Genomic DNA, 23,195 nt, shown 5'->3' with positions numbered 1-23,195 from the left:
AGATAAAAGAATTCCAGAGGTAGAAAGCCGCACAATAATAAGAAATAAACAATAAAAAATAACAAGGCACACTTGACATTTTATCAAGAAGAAATGGAAATAAAAATAGTCTGGTGATTTCTCTCTAAAATATATTGACTCTCTGTATCGAAAGAGTGTTAGTGGGCAGTCTGAGAACACACACGCACACACACGCACACACACACACATACACACATACACACATACACATACATGTACACGGTATGATCAGTGTGTTTCTGATACTTCCTTAGCCATAAGAACTGGACAAAGGAACAGTGACTTGTCCAAGTATAATCCTTGGAAAAACGATAGGCACATCCTTCATTGTTTGTAACGAAATATCTAAATGAATTACTTTCATAGGGTTTTACTCTGAAATCATTTCCTTTGCAGTGTTAAAGTAAATGGGACTATTAAAACTGTCACAGCAATTTCATAAGACCAGCAAATATGAAAAATCTTCGTGAAATTATTCAAGATGCGATACTCAAGATTCCGATTAGTCAGATATAAAGTTGTCAGCTTAATACGCAATTTAAAAAGAAAGTGTGATTAAAAATAGACGATAGGATAACTTCCTCGATGGGCACAAGAATATGGTGGCGTTTTGTAAAACAATATATACTGAGTCAAAAAAGAAACTTCACAAAATGTTATTTTTAAAAATAATGAATATTTGGTCTCTGATGACACATCCATGTATCCGAAATGGGACCCCTATCTTTCGACTCTGGAAAAAAACGTTAGCAGAATCTATTCAAACCCATCCATTCGTCGTGCAAATGTAGTCAGTGCCAAATCAGGTTTTGCACGTGCAGTCGATCACGTGATCTTCGCATCGAAGTTTTTTCATCTGCACGGTGTTTGCATGGGCCTCTAGAATTGAAAAAAAAAACACACGCTTTTAAACCACAGTTCAAACGGTATTTTAAATGCCACGATTGTCAAATGTGCAACGTGAACTTGCCGTTGGCATGTTCCAAGCGGGAAGATCAGTTCTTGGCGTCGCAAGAGCAATGGGATGCAGCCGTCGTACAGTGTATGACTTACGGGGTCGTCTACAACAAACTGGCACCACTTCTAATCGCCCAAGGTCGGGTGCGGTTGCGGTTGCGGTTGCGGGCTGCCAGTCTCCGTTCTCGACGTCCATATCGTGGGCCAATATTGACACCGTTTCATTAACGTCTGCTGTGGGCCCAACGTCACCTCCGATGGACCCAGAGAGACTTTAATCGAGTCGTCTTTACCGATGAATCCAGGTATACCCACAGATTCGTGGACGGCAGGCATAGAGTCTGGAGACGACGTCGTGAACAGTATGCCCAGTGTTGTGTACGGAAGTCGACAGATTCGGGGGCGGAAGTTGCATGGTGTGGGGTGCTTTCTGTGTGAACAACCGTTCCTGTCTTCTGGTCATCCGTGGAAACCTCACAGCTGCTCCCTGAACTCGTTCATTTCATGGCAGCTCGTGGTCCAGGTCTACAGATCCAGCATGATAATGCTCGGCCGATGTTGACACGAAATTTTCTTCAAAACGCTGGAATCAACGTCATGGACTGGCCATCGAGGTCCCCTGACTGTAATCCAATACAGCACGTTTGGGATGCACTTGGGAGAAGGCTTCGTGGTCGTAGGAACCAACCTCAGAATTTGCAGGAATTTGCTGCTCTGACTTGCAAGAGCAATGGCACAGAATACCCAACCACGTGTTCACAAGCATCAGGCAGTCGATGAGGAGACGGTGTTTGGCAGTAGTGAATGCGCGGAGTGGCCATACACAGTACTGAACTGAGAAATTTCGAATTTTTATTCTTGTGACTTGACATTCTGTTTACCCATGTTTTGGAACGGCGGTGTAGCCTAATGGAACTGATTGTGGCACTGTCAGTGCATCGAGTACATCACACTGACCTCAGCAATGAAATAATAACAATTTAACCATCTTACCATCTCTTGTTCTTTTATAGTGCCATGAAGAAAGAACGTGAAGTTTCTTTTTTGACTTTTTGAGTATATCAACAAGAAGTCTGAAACTACTTTCCTATTATCTACGACGACCTCGAAGAAATCGCAAATGTTTTAAATGATTTCTTTGTAAGTCAGTCTACAATAGAAAATCCAATTTTACCACCTCCTCAATGTCATTTTAACTTTAATACAAAGTCACTAAATGTTGTCAGTCTTACAACTGATGAAGTTAAAGATATTCTCCTCTCTCTCCCTCCCAATCCATCAAAAGCTACTAGACAAGATGGAATAGGAAATAGATTTCTGAAAGTCACTTTAGTTCCTGTATTAACAAAATTATTTAACTTGTCTCTTCATGTTCCCAGCCGTCTGGAAGGAAGCGCCAGTCATGCATCGCCATAAAAAATGTGTAAATGAATGTCCCTACTGCAGACAGGTCGCACTCACTTGCTGTTTGTCTAAAGCTGTAGGCAAATGTATTTTAAGCATGTGTTTAACTACTTTACAGACAATGATATTTACAATCGGGTCTTATGACAAGTGGCTCTACCACAAACGAATTAACTTATTTGTATGATTTTATAGCGAAAGTACTTGATGACAGAAAAGAGGTCAGAGGTATTTAATGATGTATGGCAGAAGGGCCTCATTTCTAAACATTAAAACTATGGTATTGGTGGATCACTTTTGAATTGGTTTGAAAGTTATTTACAAAGTGAGATTACAAAAAGGCGTCATTACTGGATACACTTCTGATTATAAACCTGTACTTGTTGGCGTCCCACAAGGTTCCGTACTGGGACCTTACTTTTTATTGTATACATAAATGATTTAGTAAATGTCATAAAAAGCCACATACGTTTATTTGCTGACGACATTTCACTTTACGTAATTGTAGATGATCACAGCCTCATCCTGTCTGAACGATGATGTAAATCGCATATCTAGCTGGGCAGAGACCAGGCAAGTTGATAAAACCCTGATAAAATCTAAACAATCAACTTTTCTCGTAAACATAACTATCATACGATTCCGATTTTGAACATGAACCAAACCCTGACACGACAAATGGGTAGTCATAAACACCTATGCACAACTCTACAGATTTATTGTGGATGGAAAAGTCATACTGAAAATATTGTTACGAAAATTAGGCTCTTGATAGACTGTCTCCTAAGTCTTAAATATCGCCTCTCCAGAAAAAAACCCGCTAGGCACCATGTATAAATCGTTTGTGATGCCGGTATTTGAATGTTGTTGCCATATCTGGGATAATTGTACACATGATCAGTTCTTACTCGTGAACGGTTACATCTAGATGCACTTCTCACAATATGCGGCGCAGTTCGTGGCACGAGTCATCGTAAGTTACATATCAAATCAAAGTGTAAACACTTAAACGAAAGAAGGCACGATATTGATTTAATGATTTTTTACTAGATGAATAACGATCTCGCACCTGACTTCCTCTGTGACATTGTCCCTAAATTTGTCTCTCAAAACAGTCATTATAATCTTCGTAACAAATCTATGTTACGAACAATAAATTGTAGGACTAAACTATATGAAAAGTCACAATGAATTCATTACCTGATAATTTAGTATTCGGTCAGTCGGTGAACTCAAATCTCTGCTTAGAATTATCTAGATCTAAATTATACAGTCGATTCTGTCAGATCGTACACTGTCGATTTAAGCTCGGGTGTAGTGATATGATTGCGGATAAAGTAAACACACACATTTCCAACAACCATGGATACTCCTGTGGATATCAAATGAAGACGCAGTCCATTATCATGTTACATGTAAGCTATACGCTGCTGTTAGAAGCAATGCCTACTTCTGTCTAAATGGCCACGATCTTCGAACTGTGTCATAGGGAATATACCCCGGCAAACAGCGATACTAGAGTCCCTGCATCAATGTGTCTTTATATCTAAATGCTTTGATCATTTATTGTAAACCAAAAGTTACTGTGTTGTGTAATCTGATTGGTTGAAAAACATGATTAAATGGTATTAGATCCCCGGAAACTGAAAGACTATTCACCTCGTATTGACACATAAACAATTGTTTTGTTGTGTCATCAACAGTGGTGACGTCATTCAAATCATATTGTGACGTAAAGTTAGAATGACGTCACAAATGAGCAACTCCAGATGCTACCATGAGAACCAGCTGAAACGGCCAACTGATGACACTTCACTGCTGTGTCCGTATTCGATGTAAACGAGTGCTGACACTAAAACCCCTTTGGTTTACTTTTGTGTTTACAATGTCAATAAACATCATGTGTTGGCCAATTTCCGGGTGTTATTGAGTATTTGAAGCACGGGAATATTTCATTTGAAACCTCCGGCTGACGCCGTCGGCATTCCCGTGCTTCAAATACTCAATAACACCCGGAAATTGGCCAACACATGATGTTTATCTCCTAATTTTAGACTAATATAGGCAATCAGTTAATGAATTGTATCTGTAGGTTCAAGGTTTATAAGGTACAACAACGCACATGTATACTTAAATTTGTCGGGTTTTTTTGCATTCAGTTCTTGTATATTTTTTTGAATGATATATGTACTGGCGAGGTATTAATATAAGCAGAGTTCTGCTTGTTTACCAAACCAGATTCCCTGGGACTAAAAATATTTTAAAACCATAGACAGTGACTGAAAGACATGAAAACCAAACACATACAAAATAACCTCATGTATTCTTTCATAAATGCCATAGACCACATTGTAGCTACACATGTTCAATATATATTCCATATACGAAAAGATTTTTAACTATTTGCTTTTACTCTCTGCTGTCTGGTTGTAACAAAAGAACGAAGGTTCTAACGTTACAGGAATGACACATTCAATGTATAATTCAAACACAAATATGAGTGTGTGCGTGTGCGTGTGTGCGCGCGCGTGTGTGTGTATGTGTGTGTGTGATATAGTTGTACTGCTTTTCGTTTCAAGAAAGAATATCATAACACAAGGCAATTCCAAGGAAAGGAGGAATCTCCCAACCAAGACAACGCACCACTCAGGTTTTGCCTATTTTCACCTGGGGCCGTGAAGGTTCGGGGTAGAACAGGTCTTCAGCAACCCATGCTTGCCATAAAAGACGAATGTTTAACTTTGCTTAAATTTAAATGAAGTTGGCAGGTAGAGATTTGAAAATACCCAAAACAGTATCAGAAGATAATTCCACAGACATGACAAAACACAGCTAATATTAGAATCCCTTTAGCACTCTCATTGCAGCATCTATACATGGTAAGAGTGAATGTACATACACCGCAAACTAGACTCTCACATCAGTGTTATTAATGTTACGATCTCTAGGTAGCTATAGCTATCATACCTGTGTAACAAAAGATTAGACACATTCTGTTTCAATATGGATTTGGTTATGCTTGCCTAAGACAAGAGAGTGGAAATGTGGAATATTTTATGTATCTATTCAAGATAAAGCTAGGTGATAACGTAAAACGATCTTGGTACTAATCAACTAGTGACTCTCCTACATGTATATTTTACAAAGAGTTTAAAACTTTGTTAAATTGTGAAAAATACTTGTGTTGTGATATCCCTGTGCACTTAAGAAGAGCTATCAAAACGACACTGCGGTTTAATGTGGTAGGTATACTGAAACTGAATATAGCAAAAGATCTTGCTCTTTTTTGTAAAACTAGAAGTCAGCATTATATAGAAAATGAATATCATGTTCTATTTATTTGTAATGCCTATGATGAATGTAGAACTAAATACATAACGAAGTTCACTGAAGAGAAACATACTCATGACTATACTATCCAAAAAAAAGAAGGAACGCTTAGAGGATTTGTATTTTAAAACAGTTATAAATTACCTATTGTGTTCAAACAATCGTCAAAATATGTAACAAAAGTGTTGATAACATGATCTTACGCATCTGCACAAGCAATAAATCCATTTTACCTGAAAATGCTGATACCACGTACAGGAGTTAATAAACTCCAGGACATAAAGCTATAAGTTGTTTTGCGCACCCACTAAACGCAACGCCAGTCCGATTGTATTATTAGCAAGGGCCTCTGTATTGAATAAATACTGTCTGTCTGAAATAATCAGACCTGTTGAAATTAATACTGTTCTGCTTTTTGAAACTTCCTATTGATATGGAGAATGATCCAAGATACATTTTTGTCATATTTCTCTCCCCCCAAAAAAACTCTTCAAACGTCAAGATACAATATACACATGAAATTAAAGATACAATAAAAGTAGCATCTTTCACTTCAAAAGGGTTTGAGTGCAACATTATAATGCTTGCTTTTGAACTGAGACTGCAATATATTCATACACGTTTGATGTAATGGCTATTGTATAAAATGAACAATGTTTTACTTCATCAAGTGAAGCTGCCAAAATAATGAAATGCAAACATGTGTTGTGTAATTATGATATATATTTTTAATGTTTTTCTGTGGTATGTGCCTCATAGGACATATGGCCGGATGCGATGTAAACAGTAAATGTGTCATCGTGTTATGCTTATTAGCACGTGACACAATAGTACAACATTTCTCTTCTTCTTCAAGCAAATTCCATCTTGTTTTATGACTTGTATGGTCTGATTATTTGAGCAGGTGTGACTTTGATCGTACTTTCACCTGTATTAGACGTGACACACCTGCTTGTGTAGACAACCTCCTGTAATTTACAGGTAAGTTCCCATCGATGTCCTCCCATTAGTCATACGTCCCACTTGTCATATGGGTTAAAACAACATATTGTATGGGTGACAGCACCAACAACTACCTTTGTAATACCGTTGTAAAAGTAAAGTGGAATGATCCAATAAACAAAAATAAAACACAGCTTCACATTGCTGAACTTTAATAACCTGTCTTCATCATGTTTTTCAACATGCATAATCTGACATAATCTGACCATGCATACATAATCTGTACATTTAAATGGTATCATGAAAACATTATGTTTTTATTTAGATAACTTCAATAACTTAAATTCACAGTTTCGCAATTAATGGCATCTGTAATGGTAAACTAATCGTTTGAAATGGAAATAAAACTCGCGTATCAGATACAAGGGCGCCCGTGGACGGCCGCCGACAGGGAAATATCAGCGGAGTTTTATTGTTATTAAGTTGATGAATAGAAAGTCAGTCAGACAGACAGACAAACTACTGAATACTGTTTGTCTGTCTGAATAATAAGTAAGGTTAGATGAATAGTGTCATAACTTCTTTATTATATTATTATTATATTTTAATGCGATATTTTGGTATAGTTTGTATTTTACTCTGTAACATATACCGAAACATCGCGTCAAAATGTAACAAAGAATTTATCATCCATAAAGTGTGTTACTTTTATTTTTTTGACAGTGGAACATTCTAAAGTTAAAACATAACAGTGTAAATAACCATTTGTCTGAACCTTCTTTTTAGCCCAAATCATAATTCACTGAAGGAGAACGTTAACGTACATTGGACTGGTTATTGCACAGAGTTCGACAAAATGGGGTTCGCTTGTATCTGTGTGAGTGGCTGCCAACAAAGAAGATCAAGTTTCAGATATGCAGATGTCTTCTGTAGTGTGTACAATGTATATTTCCCATTTAAAAGTTGTTTACACTCATTATTTGGTTAAGTCGAAGATGAATTTAACATTATGCAGATGTACTGCACGAGGACCATGCATCCACTTGCTGAAACGCATGTATAAATATCGTGCATGTCAACTGCGTCGTTTTGATGTAAATAATGTGTATAAACACATTATCTTTAAAAAGTTCGGAATAATTTGAAATATTTAATTACCAGAAGTAGGTCTCTCTACTTTCACAAGTGAGTGTAAAACTTTTGATGGGAAGTATATATCCTTTAGCTTTCTATGTAAATGTACACATTACATTAACCCCAGAGCTGAGAAGTTGTATATTTGTATTGCTTGAGACTGTGGTGTTTTACACTTCGTAAAAGACCAGGATAATTAATACACATGCTATACATTTGATTTAGTGGAAGACAGGTGACGACGTAGAGGCTCCGTCGTTGGTGCTCACAGGGTACTTCGATGCCCCGGTCACGTGGAGCGTTCGTGGAGGCATTTCCAAGAATACATTAAAAACCTTAAAAATTCAAAACCTTCAAATTAGGATTCAAATATATTGTATGTCTCATATTGTGTGTCAAAGCATTTTGAGCCTGTACATACCTGAGATGAAAAGGCTGCATGTGTATTTCATTTTGTCGTCAGAATATGTGATATGACAGAGAAACGAATCCATTTTAAGTATGCTGAGAAGAAAGCGTAAGCAAAGCTTTCACATCCTACGTTATGAATTCACTCCTTTAACACAGGAACATTAGCTTTAAACTATTTGTGTTTTCGGTGACAGGAACCATCTCTGACAAAAAATGGATACTCCTGATAACAGGACCCTGAGTTGACTCGCACACAGAAGCATTTATTACAGAATGAGAATAAAGCTTATGTAACGAAATCACTTTCTGTATTTTTATTTATTGTTGATAATATTATAATTTATAGCAGGGATACTCTACAACGGGGATAGGTCACTGGCTTGCTCTCTTTGCCATTTGTACTAATTAACATGTGCCTCGCCTTGCTCCAACGCACACAGTGACTTGTTTCGTTCCCAGCTCAAATTCAGTTGTGTTTAACAGAACTTCAATCAGTTTATTGTATCAGTCGGAATTTTACAATAAATGAATGAATGAATTAAAGTAAGAATCGAGAGCAAGAATTATTTGAATGAAAGAAAGAAAGAAAAAGAATAGAAGAAAGAAGTACATATGTGAATGAATGAAAGAATAAATGATACACCGCGGCCTTCCCTACCAAAACATGTTAAAGAAAGCAAAAGTATCGCTGTTAACATCAGCTGTCCTTTTAAATATCTACTTTGAGACATTTTTGTTTACATTAATGCTTAATTCAGATATCTTATTGCATGAGGGAAAATTTGAATGGACATTAACAAACTGTAAACTGACACGTCACACTGCCCTCAAAAATAAAGTGTAAAACTGTCACAAAGCGTTCTAAAACACAATTCCAGTTTTGTCAAATAATAAGATCAACAAGAAAGAAAGAAGTTATGGAACTATCAGATCGGCAATATGTCATATTTTTTCACACACCTCAAATGCACCCTAACATTTTGTTTTAGATTATGAAACTATCACTATTACTTACCCATTTCACCTGATAGTATATTCCCTTCATAAGAATTAAAGGTGTTTGTGAAAGATGTATTTGAAGTAATAACTAGAAACACTCAAACAACGGCGTGTAGTATTTCAATGGCGGATCAGAGCAGATCGGCGATATGTCACATTTTTCACACACTTCAAATACACCCTAATATTCTTTTTTAGATTATGAAACTATCACTATTACTTACAAACCCAGTTCACCCGATAGTATATTCCCCTCATATGAATAAAAGGTGTATGTGAAAGATGTTTTTGAGGAAGTAACTAGGTATTACTCAAACAACGGCGTATGTGGTGCATTTAAGAGCACAACAGGTGTACAGCATTTTAATGGCGGATCAGAACAGATCGGCGATATGTCATATTTTCCACACCTCAAACACACCTAACATTCTTTCTTAGTTTATGAAACTATCACTATAACTCGCAAACACATTTCACTTGATAGTATATTCCCCTCATATGAATTACAGGTGTATGTGAAAGATGTTTTTGAAGAAATAACTAGAAACACTCACACTATGGCGTATAGCATTTCAATGGCAGATCGGCGAAATGTCATATTTTTCACACACCTAAATTACACGTCAGCATTTTTTTATGTCACAAAACTGTCACTATTACTTGCAAATGCCTTTCAACTAAAGCTATGTTTTCCTTCTAAAAATTAAACAAATGTGTGAGAGAAGTTTTTATCGGCTAAATTTAGTCTGTCTTCGCGGTGAATCGAGAATAGACGCCTGTGAGCTATAACATACCGACTTGATACTTTACTACAAATCTACTGTCCTAATACGGACACTAATACTAATTATTGGACTTAATCTGAAGTGACAAAATAGTTAACCTATCTTCTACATGTAGGATTTCAGTTGTTACAACACTCAGCGAACTTATTCAGCTGTTGAAAGTAAACCGGGCTCAGTCTTAAATACTACGCCGCCACTATATTGGCTAAACTGGTTACGTAACGACCCGAGACATTCGTTCAGCGGCTTTTCGAGGAGTTTCTTCTCCCCCCTCTATTTAGACTCCCTGGTTATAGTTATGTCTTGTTATGTGGGGGTGGAGTACTACTGCTATATATATAGTAATACCTTCTCCTACATGTTTCAATATTGTATCTTCAGTAGTAGTAGCAGAAGCAGTAGCAGCAGTAACAGTAGTAGTAGTAGCAGTAGCAGTAGTAGTAACAGTAGCAGTAATAGTAACAGCAGCAGTAGTAGCAGTAGCAGTAGTAGTAACAGTAGCAGTAATAGTAACAGCAGCAGCAGCAGCGGCAGCAGTAGTAGTAGTCGTAAATAAGTAAGTAAGTAGTAATTTATTGTTTAATACCCCACTCAGCAATATTCTTGGTAGTAGTAGTGGTAGTGGTAGTGGTAGTGGTAGTGGTAGTGGTAGTGGTAGCGGCAGCGGCAGCAGCAGCAGCAGTAGTAGTAGTAGCAGCAGCAGCAGCAGCAGTGGTAGTAGTACAGTTTAGTGTAATAATCAGGAGACAGAGTACGTTTTGGTATTCAATACACAGTCATCCAATGTCATCATTTCTTAAAGCACGGAGACATAACGATAAGTACTATCAAAAGTCATGAGAATCAGGGGACAAAAACAACCTCTACTTACCTGGATAGATGCCGTGCTCGTCCTGGAACAAGACACCATTACATTTACACACTCGGTAATACTGACCTTTGATACTCGATTAAGGTAACTAGCGGGGACATTTGTGATCTACCAGTGGTAAGTAGTCATCATTAGTAGAAGAGGATAAAAGTTCAAACAATGTCTGCAACACAGCTGTCTAGGTAAAAACAATGGCCAGAACAGTGACTCCTGAAACTATCAGGTATTTGAATCAGTTACGTTAGCGAATCAGTTACGTTAACTCATTCACCTAATATAATGTGCATGAACGTATAAAATGCACGAATGAATCAATGGAATGAATAAACTGAAATCAGTTACAGGTGCATTAAGGTAGCGAGTGTACGATGTATCATTACAGCCTAATGGAGTCAATACGCTGTGTAAGTTGACGTCTAGCCAAGGCCCCCATGTAACCTGAGCACTCTGTAGCCATGTCCCTCGTTCAGCCTTCGTCAGCTCATCAGCAAAGGGTTTTCAGAGGTGCAGCATGTCATGTCTCCATGAAGATACAATACTGAAACATGTAGAAGAAGATAAAGTAGATCTGTGTCGTGTTTTCATTTCGGAAACTACGTCTTATATATGGCCTACTTTACGCTCGGTATTCTCATCACTTTCTTTATATATATATAAAAAAGAATAGATATTATGAAAAATATTCTGCCATAAATTTCTGCAGAAAGAATCTACCAGAAATTTCTGCAGAACTGCATTTTTAGAGCCGAATTGTGAGCTTATGAATAGGTGAACACACCTGCACATTATTATTTTGGATTTATATTTTTGGTTTCTAATGATATACAAAATGTCTTTGCAACTTGTTTGCTTCTGTGTGTCAAGTTATGACTCGATGGCTATTTCTAATTTGTCCCGCCCGCCCTTTTTATAGCCAGATATCATTGCAACGGCTGACGGCTTGAGGCAGCCTATCCCTGCCCTCACAGGGCGACACCACGATCCGGAACAGCGGTTAGCTATTGATACACATTTTAACATGGGTGCGAGAAATATTTCCTGCATTTGATCGAAGTTTGATCAGTAAAGTGATACGCCTGTTTCCTGGCTCGCTGACCCTGTCAGTGACAATGGTTGAGTCAGTACACAGAGCATGTACAACCGGGCTGTGTGCATCAAGAGTTCTCACGACTTGGTGTGGGCGAAACTAGCACAAGGTGCGGGTAATTGTCTCAATGTTGGCACTGTTTCTGTAATTGGTCTGCTTTTATTTTAACTCGTAGTTGTGGATATAACCAAGCCCTGTAAAATGGAGTTGTTGGGATCTGGCCCCCTCTCCGTTTCGATATTTGACTTTAGAGAGTTAAATAACAGAGAGAAACCATCACAACTATAGCCTATCTGTAGTTTGTGTAGTTTGCCATCGTACCCGAACAGAACAGAACAGAACATTATGTCCATGTTATCAAAAGAAGATACTTGCAGAGTGAGTATGGCATTTCGCCGCTTTTAGCAATGAAATTTTTGAAAGGCATTTAGATGTTGGACGAACAAGAATACATGCCACCTTTTATGGATAACAACTTCTTTTTCATTCTTCACGCGACGTTTCAGAGCTAATTCTTGTTCCTTCACGAGGTGGCTTCACACATAACAAGCACGTGAAGAATCGAACCCGCCTTCTTTATTTGCATGATGAACAATGGTTCAACCACTGGACCATCCATCACGTGTTTTTCAGATGACGGTTAATTCGTATTTAATGTAATTTTACAATTTAAATCAAGAATTATGTTTCTCCAAGATTACTATGCCTGAATCCGCTTGGCACAATTAAGGATGTTCTTCTTTAAATGCATATTGGGTGGAGTTCCTAAGATCAAGCGAATGGTCAAATATAAGTTTACAAAAGTGATATTCATCACTTTATGTAAATAGTGTACAGATAGACAATTGGTTCCACTAGTCATTTTGGACTAGGTACTTGTCTGGCGGTACCTCGAGAGCTGTAAGGATTTCATACTGGAAGCAGCTTGTCCACGTGGCAGTCACATGACATAAGACAAGTCTGTTGTAGTCCTGACTCTTAAACAAATGTTGCAATGTGCTGTAATGTTCAAATCAAAGTGTACACCTAATATCCAACACAGACTACAAGGTAAGGGTGGCTGTTGTAACCGGTTTACAATGTGTGAATGTTATCCTAGGTATAGGCGGCGGAATAGAGAGTGAGTAAGTCCATTTTTACGCCGCACTCAGCAATATCCCAGCTATATGACGGTTGACTGTAAATAATCGAATCTGGACCAAATAATCCAGTGATCATCAGCACGAGCATTGATCTACGCAGTTGGGATACGATGACATGTGTCAACCGAGTCAGCGAGCCCGACCACCCGATCCCGTTAGTCGCCTCTTACGACAAGCATTACTGGAGATCAGTTCTAACTCGGATCTTCACGGTGCGGCAGAAAGATGGGGTGTTTTCTATGTTGATATTGCACGGTTATGTTAAACACTTTGTTCACATGTTTCAAAGATACAAAATTGAGCGAAATTACGTGTAAGCATAAATATTTTAAAGAAATGGTATTATATTTCAGGAGTTTCCCCATCTGAAATATGAAATGTAAGGAATGCCAATTTCCTGATGTATGGTATTCAACTATACGGGGTACAACCAATCAATTTACTATCTTGTTCAGGACTCAAGACGTGTTTGCTTGAATTGTAACGCCGCATTCAGCAATGTTCCAGCTATATGACTGTGATGTGTAAATAATCAAGTCCTTCTGCTTGACAAGTATTAGATGAGCCACGACCTGACAAATGACCCTAATTTACATACATGGGAACGCCCTCCAGAACATTCCATTTGACACAAGAGGGAAACAGGTTGTCTTCTAAATATTGAAAAGTTTCGTCGTGCGAATCGTGTCGTGATGGTGTCTTGCTGAACTAATTCGCTCTACGAGACACGTGTTTAACAGTTGCGGTATTGATTTCACGCCACACTCAGCATGTATTGCACGTTCTTAAGCGCAAATCTACCTGTAGCAACCAAATGTATTCGTCCAGGTTACTTTTCCCGCCTGCTTGTCACAGACGCGTTAACTGCGCTGGCTTATCTAATACTTGTCAAGCAGTAAAGCAGAGAAACAGGTGCTCAACATCATTAACATCGATATACACTATTGACATACTATTACATATATCAAAGAGCCTGACCACCTGATCCTGTTCGCTGCCTCTTACGACAAGCATGGCATGTTGAAGGCCAATTCAAACCCGGACCTTCGCGAGACCGGACTCGAGGTAGCGTCATCGACGATGAATATACCGTTCACACATTTGAAAGTCAGTCAAGCTGGTTTTATTTGAGGAACGTTTGAGTTATGAATGTACGTTTAATGTGAATTACATATTGCTCGATGAAGAGAGTGAACGCGCTTTAGGCCACTTTTAGCAATATTCCAGCTACATCACGCCGAGGGTTGCTTTAAATTGGCTTCACACACTGAATCCATATGGGGAATCGAACCCGGGTCTTCGGCTTGGCGAGCGAACGTTTTAACCACTACATCTCCCTTAAACGATAAAGGTCTTAGAAGTTTCCCACGTTGGTGAAAACTATCTGTTGGATGCAGGCAAACCCACAGAATCAGAGCCACGGCATCGAACCCACGATCCCAATTTCTAGCAAACCTTCACTGCGGCGTGAGGACAGGAGAGTACTCTGGGTTTAAAGACATCATGTTTGACGTAGTAGTTTGCAAGTTTTTATTTACCATGGCTACAAAACTGATAGCATATAACAATGATGTTTTGTCTATACGTATACGTACCTTCTCTCATAAAGAATTAAAGAAACGTATATTCAGACTAAATGCTAAAAATAAAAAGATTTATGAATAAATTAAACCGTAGACATACCACCTTTAGTACTAGACATAAATAAACTCATGGACACTGAAACCTTAATGCTTGATTAATGAGTAATAAAAATACCTTTGCACTTGGTGAATTTTCTAAAAAGTCACACGAATGAACAGATATGAGCATTGTAAGGAATACCTTTCATGCGTGGTCAGAATATACATGTATTCCATTCATTCGAGCTTACTCAGTGCAGTTCAACATGACGAAATGCCTTTCATCAAATATCGTTTACCCCATTGTTATACCAAAAAGAAATAAGCTATAGAGGCTGTCACTCATCAACTCTCATCAAAATGAAGCAGTTTAGTGGGAAAGAAAACCCATCTTTTTACCTGCTTCAGGCCAAAAGGTCCCTGTAATATTTGACTCTCCATCGAAACACGCAGGTGTGGAACAATCACTCCGTCCTACCTGTGACTCGGAATGATACAAGTTACAGGTGTTTCGGCTTGGCGTTTAGTGTTTAATTTACCGTGTAATTCTAACGCCAGACGTTCAACAATGTAGATATAAGAAACGTTTAGCTTAAGTGGGTTGTCTGTCTAAACATTGAGTTCAAACATCTCCAGTAGAGAGAACCAACTTCAGCGCATGACAAGAACAAGTGGCCCTCAAGCGCCTCACAACTCCACGACGCCCCATGAGGGAGATTGCGAGTATGGGTGGGGCTTTGGATTTATAAGTAGTTGTATTATGCCGCTTTCTTACAATCGACCTGACATATACGATGATAAGCGATCATTAAAGTCGAGATGTCCAAACTAAATAGATACTTTGTGGGACTCTCGATCGCTGGGTTAGATGTCTCTGGTGAAAGCAGTTATCAAACTTGATCTAAGGCTGTGTTGTATGTGTCCGACAGGGGTAGCTGTTTTGCGGGTGGACACCAGCTTTGATGGGTGCTGTAACTTGATACAGGGTATCGTGGTGGGCTGTTGGCAGGGTTGTTTATTTAGAGGATGGGAGGTTTGAATCTTGTCGACAATCCTCTGATGTCTTAAAAATACGGAAATGCACAAATGTTGTCCAATTTAACGGGTGTCAGCATTGCATATGTTGTAAGATAAATTTCCTTCCTATACCACCCGTGAAGGTCCCGGGGTAGAATAGGCCTTCATCAACCCATGCTTGCCATAAAAGGCGACTATGCTTGTCGTAAGATGCGACTAACGGGATCGTGTGGTCAGGCTCCCTGACTTGGTTGACACATGTCATCGGTTCCCCATTGCGCAGATCGATGCTCATGTTATTGATCACTTGATTGTCTGGTCCAGACTCGATTATTTACAGACCGCCGCCATATAGCTGGAATATTACTGAGTGCGGCGTAAAACTAAAATCACTCACTCACTCCTTCCTATGCCATTAAAAAAAGGTAGGGGACATTCCATTTTTCGAGCATCCCCCTGGTGTCACTGAGTCTGAGTGACCCAGTCACATAACGTTCACTTCTATTTCCATATTTTCCCAAATACAATCTGTTTTGTCTGAGCATCCATATTCTCTAACGTTGACTTTCAACATCTTTCCCAGTCCTAACTGGCCACTGAAACGTTCCATATTAACGGGGCTGTGAGGTAGCCAAGAGGTTATGCGTTCGCTCGTCACTCCGTAAACCCGAGTTCGATTCCCCACATAAAACAAAAAGATAAAACTAAATAGTTTGGATAAACAAGGTTCCACGAAAGCCAGGGAACTGCATTTTGATCCTCTAGACAACTTGGTTGAACTCGCCTCATCTACGGCGAAGCCTACTGATGAAATGATTTGTCTTTCATGCTATCAGTCACCATTTTTCTCACTATCTCCTTTTTCATCGACTGAATCACCGTTTCCATGCTATCAATCACCTTTTTACCATCAACCGTCGTTTCTCATAGAATTAATCACCGTTGTTCATACCATCAATCACTGTTTATCATAGTATTAATCAACGTTTTTCATTCAATCAATCACCATTATTCATGCTATCAATCATCATTTTTAATGCAAACAATCACCGTTATCATCCATTCAATCGCTGTTTTCCATGCTATCAATCACTGAGTTTTTTGTTTGTTTTTTTATTTTTTTACAGACGGTATGCTACTTGTACTGTCGACGTGGCTATATAAGCTAACATTAATGAATTTATTTGAATTATTGGGCAGGGCCCTTTTAGAACAAAATGTATCCCCCAAATTTTTACCCATGAATGTTCTTTTCATCATGGTCCTTTATATGACATATATTCTATTTGTGTCCGTATGAATTAGCGCGCGCGTATCTACAGCTGTCAGATATGAAATATATAGCTTAATGATTTCACAGATTGTAGGTTTTGCTATAAAGTTTTAATATTTCCAAATGTCAGAGTAAACGAAGATAATGCATCTATGGCACACTCTTATTCCACTTGCTGAAAAAATTAGCAGTGACGGGGTTACGTCATAAGCTGCTCTGTGTATCTGTATCCACTGTGAACGCTACATACCGTGGGTTAGCTCACCTTATCCATCTGTCCCACGGCAAATTGTGAGGAGGGCCGGGGTCAGATCATATGTCGTGTAATAACCACTGATATTAACTGCCTACCGTGCTATAGATTTACCCTACAAGGGTATCTGTACCTCGTGGATTATCAACCACATATACATTGTATCGGATTATCTTAACACATACGGGTAACACATCTCGTTGGCCACTTTCGTTCAGTACTCGAGAAGATGTTCAGTATAATTTATTTTTTTCACAACACTCTAGAACATGATGCTTAGTTTAATTGCACAGCAAAATGTACTTGTGATAAAGCCTCTAAGGGCACTTAATAGTGAGGTGGTCAGACTCCGTGTATTGAATGGCTGGGTGTTTTGTTTCGCCAACAGCAGGGGTAACCGCTCATAATATAAATCACACGAATGTTCGGTCATTTATAGGCTGTTTTCTGGCTTGAATAAAGCCGAATACGTCGTTTCACCAAGAGCGAACAAATATAGATACCAATTTAACACCTTCATCACATCGAACTTTTAAACTGAAAAAATATGAGATACAGTCAACAGACAAATAAAAACACCTCTAAATCCACCTCACTCACTCACAGCTGAAGAGGAACAAGATTGAAAAGACTTAAAAAGAATCTGACAACGATATATAAATTCTCAAATTTCTTATTTAATAATCATACGAACATACAAGTACACATTCAGAAAATGACTTGAGCAATGCGTTTACTGTTTGACAATCTCCTCAGAACAGCAAAAGAAACGCAACTTTTCTTTGTCAGGCTTTAAACAGAAGACCTAAACATGAACGCTTATTTTAATGAGATAAGTTTATAAGTTATGAGAAGGATAACATATGGCAGTAAGGGACCACACCACGACCTCCAGTCGCAGGGTGTGAGTGTATACACACATGCACACTCATATACACTGGAACTGAAAACGAATTTATAAAAATAATACATATTCTGTCTTTCTGCCAAATTTATGAGACAGGCGTGCGCACTGACTTCAGTTTAGTTTGTTGCTTAACGACTCACTCCGCAATATTCCAGCTGCAGCGGTCTGTAAATAATCGGATCTAGATCAGACAATCCAGTGATCAATAGCATGAACATCGACCTACGCAGTACTGGGATACGAGGACATTTGCGAACCAAGTCAGTGAGCCTGACCACCCGATCTGTTTGTTGCCTCTTACGACAAACATGGCTCACTGAAGATAAATTCTAACCCGCATTTTCTGATTTTGTGTTACAGACGGAATAATATACAAACGATCAATAATAGGCATTGAATTTGAACATCCAGAGACAAACAAGTCATACCGTATTGAACCACGCACAGTAAAGATTGATCTGTACAATAATGCTTGAACCGTGCACCCCGGGTAACTGATCTATAGCCATTAATAATTGACTAATGCGCTATAGTAATTGATCGATACTCTATAACAATTGGTCCATGTACCATGATAATTGCTCCATGCACCATGATAATCTATTCACCGTAATTATTGATCTATACACATGGACAAAAATACCCCACACCCCTTACTTTTCATTCGATGCAGAGACGATGGGATAGCCTCGTGGTTAAAGCGTTCGCTCGTCGCGCCGAAGATCCGGATTTGATTCAACACATGAGTACAATGTACGAATACCCGTAAGCAGTAACCCATGCTTGTCGTAAGAGGCGACTAACGATATCGGGTGGTCAGGCTCGCTGACTTGATTGGCACATATCATCGTATCCTGATTGCGCCAATCGATGCTCATGTTGCTGATCATTGGATTGTCTGGTCCAGACTCTATCATTTACAGACCGCCGCCATATGGCTACAAACCCACACTCACAATGTGTACCGCGCCGTGATATTGCTGGAATATTACTAAAAGCGACGTAAAACCAAACTCACTCACTCACTCACTCTATCATCTTTAACCATAGCAAGGGAACTCATCCAAACCGAAAATGTGGAGTACGTAAATAGAAATATAAACATAGAACGATAAAAAGTTAAGTCTATTCATAGAAGAAAAGAGTGCATTTTGACTCATTCGATAATAGTATTTATAACTATAATTGGATGACGTTAACAAGAGCGTCCACCTTAAAGATTCTGGATTAAAATCCTCAAGGAAACCACATACCTGCCAATAACAGAGCACAATGTCAACATCTGGTACATCTCACCCTCAACTCTCCTCTTTGACTATATCAAATATTAAATTTGACGTTTTGGTATGGCGGTTTCCATTCTTGATGGAGATCTTGTTCCGACCCTCCAAGACTTTGTGTTGGAGGATCTCCTTGGAATATTCTGCGACTCATGTTGTCCCAAACGTGCTCTAATTGCTAAATCTAGATCTGGTAAAGTTGCCATAGCCTCTTGACGTAAGAAATCATGACGTCACCAACTATCCGACCAATCATTGTCGTCCACGAAGACTGACTTTGTGTCATCGTATCCCAAATAGTGTAGATCGATGCTCATGCTGTTGATCACTGCATTGTCTTGTCCAGACTCGATTAGCTAAAGAGTGAGGGGGTGTTTAACAACAAACCAACCAACCCAATCAAATGGCACTGATCGTGTTGGTTTTTTTAACATACAGTTGCAAATGCGGACGTTAGGACGTGGAACGTGGATAATTTGCAAACCTAACACTGAAATATTTTTAGTTATAGGGAGGTTTATTAAAAACAAAAACAAAACAAAAACATATGATAAAATAATCAACTACTAGTACCTTACATTCCCTCGAAGAAAAGAACGTTGTCTGTTGAAAATATATTATCTGATCGCCATTACCATTACTTCTAATCTAAACAAAACAATACTATTGATAACTTTTAAGTTCAGACTGTTTCAACGTTCATTGATATTTCCATAAATCATCCAAGCAAAGGTGCCAATATCCAAATGTAGGTCAAGGCTAAAGTCTATATCTTGCTCATGATTACGTACTAAATGAAATACATGTTGCCAAATATGATGCATTTGAAGAAAAATGTATTAATCGGCTGTTATGAAATCGAAGGAAGAGGTCATCATTTAGATATTTACGTTGTACAACTTATATTCAAATAAGAAGGAATATAAAAACAATATGTGCATCTTTCAATAAACTGGAAATTTCGCAGATATCCATTGTAGTTAGTACACGCTATCCTAGTGCGGCGTTTCAGCGTTCCATGACAGTGAGTGAGTTCAGTTTTACGTCGCACTCAACAATATTCCAACTATGTGGTGGCGGTCTGTAAAGAATCGACTCTGAATCTGACAATCCAGTGATAAACGGCATGAGTATCGTTCTGCACAACTGGGAATCGATGGCATTTGTCAACCAAGTCAGCGAGCCTGGCCACCCGATCCCTTTAGTCCCCTCTTACGACAAGCGTGGTTGAATGGAAATCAGTTCTAATCCAGCAGTTCACGGCTTACTGAAGAGTCAAAATCCAAACTGCTGCCTCTTACGATAAGCATGGGTTACTATAGATCAATATTCTAACCCGGACCTTCACGAGTATCCAGTAACAGACTCGTGAGTAACTTTTCCGAATGACTTCAGCATCCATGGATACTAGAGTGAGTGAGTGAATTGAGTTTTACGCCGCACTCAGCAATATTCCTGCTATAAATAATCGAGTCAATCCAGTGATCGACGACATGAAAATCGATCTGGAACCGATGACTACCCGATCCCGTAAGTCGCCTCTTACGATACGCATAGTCGCCTTTATGACAGGCGTGGGGTGCTGAAGGCATATTCTACACCCGGACCTTCACGGGTTCCATGGATACTAGAGGAAGGGGAAGAGGAATCTAGCGCCTATATAACCACACATTCTGATTTGTTCACTTCAGCGGATATTTGGGTCACATACTGCCATCAAGGCGCACCATTCTTATATCTGAATCTCATGTATAATGGAACAATGTACTTGCACCTTAAATGTTTCATTCACACCTTTAAAAGAAATCACCTGTATGCAACGTTGTACATCAAGCTCTGACTCTACATCAGAGATCCCCGAGAAATACACTTTACCTACTTTTTCATATTTTAGACCACCGAGCAATTCTTTGCGCTCGATATCCTGGTAAGATGCAGAATTTCTGTGGAAATTGATATACATATATCAAGTGTAAGATCACGAGAAATGTCTCGCAACTACGTTGCTAGCGATTTCAGAGTACATTTATGTCGACCTTTTAATGGCATATCATAACACAATGCTTTTAACAAACTATACCGGCTTGAAATATTTATGTACATATCTACCCATAATGTACATCTACATTAACATTAATAAATACGTAGACTGTGTAAATGATCAACACGTCCATAACCTCTCATGCCACTGTGATTAGTTAAAATCTGTTCTCTAACACTGACACTTAGTAACTCTCCGAAAGTTTGAATTTTTTATGTTTTTGTTTGTTGTTCTTACGCCGTATTCAACAATATTCAGGCTATATTACAGCGGTCTGTAAATAATATAGTTATCAACACCAATAGCATCGATCTTCGCAGTTGTGCTTTACATGTTCACTTCAGTGTGCTGGGCATGATCGCCATTTAAATCTGAAAAACTATCTTTGTTTGTAGGCGGTGGTCAGTCAGAGCATTAATGTTGAAGGGAATGTGTTTGGTTGTGTTAAACCTGATGTCAGTATAGGATTGCTGAATGTGTGTACGCTACGAAGCATCGACACCCGGTGGTCATTAGAATCTGTATGCGACACCAAAGGTACAACGACATTGTATGGTTTTATGTTATTTCCCTCCGAGTCATCACTTGATTTACTTCATCTTGTACATGTCAATGATTGAAATCTAAAGAGGCATTAGAGCTTAGGCCATCGATAATACACGAAACATTATCCCACAGAATTCTCATGAAAATGATCGCTACCATTTGTTCAAGAACGTATTCCATTTTGATATCTCCTCATTAATGTCACGAGGGTAATGGAAGCCGACGTAGTATTATGTTGCTGATGCTGTTGAGTTACAAGTGAAACGATATTTCATGACATATTCTGTCCATAACATTGTTTTTTGCAGTTAACATGGTATGTTTAGTATCAAAGGCATCGCATCCCCTGCTGTGATATTGCTGTGATATTGCTTGGAATATTGCTGGAATATTGCTAAAGGGGCGTAACACAGAACTCACTTGGGAATCGTATAGCCTGTAAACCAGCTGATTCGTCGTCTGTCAGTTTACTGGGGAAGGAAAAGTAGAAGCAGCAAAGGTGTTTTCCACGTGAAACAAAGGGACAAATACACTGAACAGCAAAAGAAACGCAAGTTTCGAAAAAGTGAAATTTCATAAAAGTAAGCGTTCATGTTTATGTCTTCTGTTTTAAAACTTGACAACAAACCAGAGTTGCGTTTCTTTTGCTGTTCAGTATATAATCGGCGTAAAGCGGGATTCGAACCCACAAGTTCCTTGTGTGCTAATATCTCTGCACATCAGTCGTATGTAATCGCCATTACAAAACTTAAAAGACTCAAATCCCTATTTCTCAATCCTGTCGATTAAACTACCCATCTTCACACTGTAGACCCGAGTGAAAGTGGCCGCGGACAGCAATACCTCTCTATAATTGTAAAAGAGATGTCAGCTGAACAGAGCGGTATGTGCCAAGGTGTGTCGGCGAACACCTGATATCCTCATCTCATAGCCTACTTTGTGTGGGACATGGAACATAAGCATGTGGCGGCTCCCCCACGTGAACACAGCTCACATGGCCGCAGCCTCGTCAACGACAGTAACGACGATAAAAATACCGATGAAATAACACAAAGGGCACGGGCATAACCTCGTCACCACAAAATATGCTGTCAGTATAAACACTATACTTCTGAAAGTATCGTAATCTGTTTTGCTACCACCGAAGGAAATCTTTCTACGATATCCTTCTGT

Source organism: Haliotis asinina, chromosome 5, assembly GCF_037392515.1.
Source record: "Haliotis asinina isolate JCU_RB_2024 chromosome 5, JCU_Hal_asi_v2, whole genome shotgun sequence".
NCBI classification, from domain to species: Eukaryota; Metazoa; Mollusca; class Gastropoda; order Lepetellida; family Haliotidae; genus Haliotis; species Haliotis asinina.
The sequence above is the reverse complement of the archived record's forward strand: the minus strand, read 5'-3'. Positions refer to the sequence as shown.